At 37.9% G+C, this 6,249-nt stretch overlaps 1 non-coding gene across 1 annotated transcript; it reads left to right on the forward strand.

The window, feature by feature from the left end:
* Nucleotides 1-5,463: 5,463 nt before the first annotated feature.
* TRNAH-GUG (transfer RNA histidin (anticodon GUG)) lies at nt 5,464-5,535 on the forward strand. Its single transcript has one exon. It is a non-coding gene; the product is annotated as a tRNA-His (tRNA).
* The last annotated feature ends 714 nt before the right edge of the window (nt 5,536-6,249 follow it).

Raw genomic sequence — 6,249 nt, forward strand, 5'->3', positions numbered from 1 at the left:
TATTAGGAACACTATATATACAAAAACCTTTCCTTGGATATACCTCAACTAATTTGCTAACAACTGATGTTAAATGGGAAGCTGTGCTTATGTCCTGTTAGAGTCTGAAAGAACATGTGTCTGACAATAACAGAACATCCTGAGACCTTTCCTATTCTCAATCTATGTTTGGAGGTACAGAGAAATTTTTCTCCCCTCCCAGGACATCAGCTTTTCACCTTTGAGGACAGGTTACTGATTCAGTAACCCAAAACCTCTCCCACAATTAGGGAGAGATCAGTACTAGTTCATTCTGCACCTCAGGCAAGCCACAGTGCACATTTTGGTAATCCAAGTTGTTTTCCTTGAATAGTATGCAAAAATTTTAAAGAGCAAGAATCACTTAAGGAAAAAATCCCCCCCTATAAGGATCTTCAACTGTAAGAATACAATCTACATGAATATTCAGTAAGATAGAGAATTTTGCAAGAGGATAAAAGTCACTAAGTGAAGGAATGTCAGATGACACATTCACTTGTACAAGAAACAGGCAGAATGAAATGCCAGTGGAGGTTTGGACTGCATACCAGGAACACTGGACAACAGGGTAGGAAATTTCACTTACAGTATGGACTTTGGAAGTTTGCTGTCCATGAACAGAAGGGCACCTTCTTTTTAGAAAGCTGACCTGAGCACTCTGCTGGCTGTAGCTTGTGCAAAGTGGGGTGATAGGCAGCTGACTACAATTTTCTCATCATTGACACAGGAGTTGTGCTGCGAGGCTTATTACACAACTGTGCTTGGAACTAAGTAATGCTGATGATATGGCATTTTGTTACTTTGAAGGTTTTAGCCAAGTTTCTTGCTCCCTTTGTGCCATAAATGTCTACATTTAAATATACAGGGTTGCAGAAGTAGCCAAAATGACTTTGAGACTATTCTGTTTCTGTAAGCAGACAGAGCTCTGGTGGAAGAATGCTTGAGTCATCTTATTCACTCTAGGCCTCTGGCTACCAAAAAGAAACTTGAAAGCTGCAGAAAGAGAAAAGGACAACAGAAAAGAAAAACAAAATCATTGGAAGGGGAAGAAATTTTCTCACAAAAAAGTTACCTTAGCCATGGTGTTGGCTAAGGAAAAATAATAGACATTTTCATCTTCTTTTTTTGACTTTTTTGACTGATTGTGTGAGTGCACAGTGCAAAAAGACAAATATTGTACAATGGATATATTTGAATTCTAAGAAAAAGAGAGATCCCAAGATGATTCTTCTGTACTAGGACTCTTAGTCCTAGTACAGAAAAAAGATTAGTTGCCCTACTACTACAAATAATATTAGTAGAAGAAAATAGAAGACTGCTTGCTTGGCAGAGTTGTCTAATAAATTGCCAAAGAGTCTTTTCAGCTCAGACTTTAGTTCTAAAGGGCATTAATTGTATTTTACATCTATACACGGACTAAAGTGAAGTTCTGTGCAGAATATGCCTAAGAAAGTCCTGTAGCCAAATGGGAAACACATACACAACACGGGAAACTCTTCTATATTCCTATATAATCCAGTTATAGTAATTCTAAGCTGTCTGCATGTACTCAGTCTCTCTGTCCTAGGCTCAGCAAAATGACAATCCTTGAAGCAGAAAGAGTAGGTTCATCCTTCCCTGGAGATATGGCTGGCATTCTCTCACCCTCCCTGTACACCCTTTGGTGCCTTCAATGCCCATGTTTTATTGGGGCATGAAAGCTGGACTCAGCTGAAAGCTGCCTGCAAGGCAGGAGATGCAGTATTGTTGAGTGGCATGTTGTACTCATGCAGTTCAAAGGGCTCTGCAAAGCTCACACAGACCTGTTCCTTGCAGGTCGAAGAAGGGGAGCATACCCTGCCCTTTGGAAGCTGGCCCAGCCCATATGGCTGGCACGTCTACATGGAGTGCTGGTGGTGAAAGTGCGGAAGCAAAGCCAGTCACCAATCATTTCAGCAGAAGCTGCTGAATTGAATGCCATGTATTCATGTAGCAATAAAACAAATGCCAATGTGCCTTGCAACTGTGAAATACTGCCAACCAGAACTGTCTATATACACAACAGTATGACTTCAGACTCTTCAAATTATGTCATCCATGCAAAGGAGTAGAGCAGACCTCCAGATGTTAGCCTGAATTGTTTACAATACTTAAATTTAATTTTATCTCCCCCCTTCTTTCAAGTTCATTAAAAAATACAATCAGTGAGGAGAGGAAATGTAAATATCTAGTAACTTAACTCTGCAATGAAAACTATCAAGTGTTTATTTCATGCCATTCTACTTCTCCCCACAAGGGCACTGGATATGTCCATTTAGACAATATCAGAACTACAGCACTGCATCAATTCTTCTGAGCAGCATCTGGGTGATGATTGTACCTCTATTCTAGCTTTTACTGCAACAAATCATTAATGCACATGAGTGTGGGGATGGGATTTCTTGCTTGAAGGCATCCATGAATAAAATAGTAAGCACAGAAATGTCTGTAGAATTCTAATACTAAAAACTAGTACTAAAAGAGACTTTTTCACTTTTAAATCCCAAAATGCCTTGATATGACAACTGCCAACAGTAAAATGGCAATAACATTTTAAAAATGCATATTCAGAATCCTCTTGCAAACTGTGACAATTTAAACAAAGTAGTCGAAAAAGAGTATGAAGCCAAGTTTGAGCTTTGACCTAGCATTTTAGTCCATTCTATCATGTGGTCAGAACAAACATTTGAACTGCATGAAGTTACTCTGAGAGTCATGGAAATCGAGATTTGTTACTCAAAATTAAATAAAGCTTGTCTCTGATTTTTAAGTTTAGAAGAAATACAGCCTTTCTGTTAGAGACAGCCACAAAACAGGCTGAGAAACCCAGATATGTAGTAGTAAGCAGAGGGGAGATCTGAATAACTTCTCCTGTTTCGTTTGTGTATGTCTTGGGCTACATGGCTCTCTGTGTGGCAGGAGTATGTCTATCCCAAGTGTTCCATGAAGTCTTGGACATGTAATTCACAGCAAGGATCAAAAAGCCAAAAAATTCCATGGCCCGACGTTGGAGGCACTCAACTGGAACACAACTTAGAAGTCTGGAGCCTAGTCCTATTAAATGTTTGCCTGTGCTAAAAGTGAATGACAGCAGAAATTCATCTTACATTAATTAATAATCAGGCAAGTAAAGACTTTTACTCGGAAATGAGAGAGATCTATATGCTACTTGTATATATTTCAAATTCTCCTTCTTCCAGACCTGCCCAAGTACTTGTTGGCTGTTGGGGGGAGTCTGTGTGTCTTCAGATCACTCTCTTTTGCTTTTGACCAGGGAGCCAATCCTGAACAAGGGAAATGTTCTATCCAAAACTAACAAGTTAATTGAAAAAATAGTTTTTTTGAAAGATTATATTTTCAGTTACATTGTTAATAATTTCACAGCTGTCTTCTAGGCCTAAGGTAAAAAGGCTGAACTCAGGGGCAGAGAATTGCACGACTAAGCAAATACTTCACAAAGCATACTCATGTGCACTAACATTCTTTCAGGGAAAAATAGGAACCAGTAATAACATTTTACTAAGAGAAATTATAGAAAATAATAATTAATGCCAAAAAATGTGAGACACGAAGAGATTAAATGAAAAATAGCACTAGTGTAGAACAAGTTATGAAATTATAATTTGTTACCCAGTGGTTACAGCTTGTTTTCTCATCTCAAAAATTTGTGTGCTGATCTTACAGGTTTATGAATGTGATTGTTGTATCATATTCTCATGTATAGATAGATCTGAAATAAAAAAAGTTGCACGTCAAATTACTCCAACTTTATAAAAAATACATTAGATGACATTGTGAACTTCATACAATAAGATGGAACTAGAAGTGGGTTTTTTTTGTAGCTGTTTCTCTGACACTTGGATTTAAAAAAATCACATGATATTTTTTGAGGGGAATCTAGCAGACCAATTTCACTGCTGCAAAACTGAAGCCCCCCTATAACTGTGATAGGAGGTAACGCTACAGTGGATCAATACATGCTCCATAGTTTGCAAAAAGCCTGTCTCATCAGCTACAAGTATTTAAACCACATTTAAAATCTCCAAAATCTCTTGAAAATCTCTTGCTTTGAAGGGGGATGCCATGGACAAAGACCTATTTAACTAGAATGTTTACTTGATTTCTGTCTTTAGGAGAAATCTGTATGTTTTGAGGCACTCACCCAAAACCTAAGTTCTTTATTACTTCAAGACAAGTAACCAGTAATAACAAGATCTGAAATTAGAAAACCTAAAGTTATTTAAAGCCATACATATAGAAATGCAATAAATATTCTGATACCTCTGCCTTCACAGGCTTATACCAACAAGAAACTTCAGAGAAAATACTACTGAATACTTTTTTTTCTAGGTTTGTTCACCTCCATGATGTTGAGCAATGCCATTTTCCTGTTCTGTGGAAGGGCATGCTGACTCCTGAGTGAAAAATGCTATCCTGGTCACATTATGCCATTGAGGAAGACTGTAGGTTGAAGTACAGCACTCAAAACCACCATTAGAGCACCCTTTTGCTTCAAGTGCTCTCACCAACCGCTAGAAAGAGATATCTTCTCCTTCCCTCCTGCAGCTCCAGTGGCAGGGTGGGCCTCCATATGCGTGCAAGAGGTATCAGAATTTTACCCTGAGATGGAGGCAGTAAGAATCTCTGCTCCTCAGGCAGAGCAGAGCAGAGCAGAGTCCATTTAGTAAATTTGCATTTTAAACTCCCAGACTCATGCTTCTTTTGCACAGTCTACTTATGAATTATCCCACTGTGCAGACGTTTGTCCAGAGTAAATCCACATCTCAGCATGCTGAAGATATGCTGAAGACATGTTATTGGTCTTGCATATTACAGTCTAGCAGGTTTTTTGGTACGTCTTTCTCCTTCTTCAGACATTCAGCGGGACGTGTACCACTGCAATGGTGTTGCTGCTGTGCACTCCAAGGCCATTAAGCAGCAACATTTTGTATTAAAACAATGAATATAACTGAAGAGGGCAAGCACAGAAAAACAGCCTATTTTCTGACAGGACTTGAGTGTCCTGGAGTTTGCCCATTTTTCTTTTTCCTCTTTATAATCTTTCTGTGTATTATGTAGCTTGATTTCTGCTGCAGCTTTCATTTGAAAGAATAAAAAATTGTTTTACTGTTCTGCCTGATAAAATAGGAAAAAATATCTCTGAAAAGATTTTTAAGGGACAGGGGAAAGCATACTATAACAATCCTAAACCCTTTTTTTAGGCAATTCTGATAAACATGGATGATTACAAGTAAGGTAAAATAAGTCTGGAAGCAATTTCAAGATGGTAATTAATCGTAAGAATGTTTAGACCATGCTGCTGTTAATACTCATTGTAAACTGCAGGTGGCATCATTTGTACAACATTTTAAAGAGCACCAGGTTTAAAAAAAAATCTCCCTTCTAATATGAGCTTTCTGATGGCTTGCCGTGATCGTATAGTGGTTAGTACTCTGCGTTGTGGCCGCAGCAACCTCGGTTCAAATCCGAGTCACGGCAGTGGATGTCTCTTTTGAAGAGATGTAATTACAGATTGCATACCAAAAGTAATCTATTAGTGATGTCTAAGGCTAAGATGAGAAAGCAAATAGAAGCTCTGTAACTTTTACAAGAATGTTTTTCTAAAAGAGTACTTAGCATAAGTAAGAATTAATTCAGAAATCTTGGTGCCAAGTAGGATTTTTTTTAAATTTAAATTTTTATGGATAGTGTGAAAAATGCAGTCTCATAGTGGTCAGGGAATTTTTACTCCTTACAGCCACTTAATGTCTGGACTGAGCCATGAAACCAGTTTTGATCTTTCCTGGTTTCTCATGCTAATGAAACAATCAGCCTGAATTGCTTGGAAATATGACCCTGCTGCTTACTTAGGTCTGAACTGCTGCCAGCAAAAGGTCTTTGCTGGTGACAGACAAGAGGAACCATCACTTGTCTGTTGATTCCCTTTGTTTTTATAGTAGGAACATTGTGTGATTGCACTGTCCTGTTTCATTGAATAACACGAGCGCAGATTCTCAGTACAAAGACTTCTAAAATTACCATTTTGATTTAGTAAATTGGTTATGGTACCTAATAGCAGTTTGTACAATAAACAAACAAACAAACAAAAGTACATAATTGGTAATAACTACATTAATAAAACATCATTATTACAAGTTGATAAAGAATTTGTAAGCTACTGAATAGTTTCTGGTAGTTGGTCCTTTAATTTGA

This window comes from Haemorhous mexicanus, chromosome Z (assembly GCF_027477595.1).
Source record: "Haemorhous mexicanus isolate bHaeMex1 chromosome Z, bHaeMex1.pri, whole genome shotgun sequence".
Classification (NCBI taxonomy): domain Eukaryota; kingdom Metazoa; phylum Chordata; class Aves; order Passeriformes; family Fringillidae; genus Haemorhous; species Haemorhous mexicanus.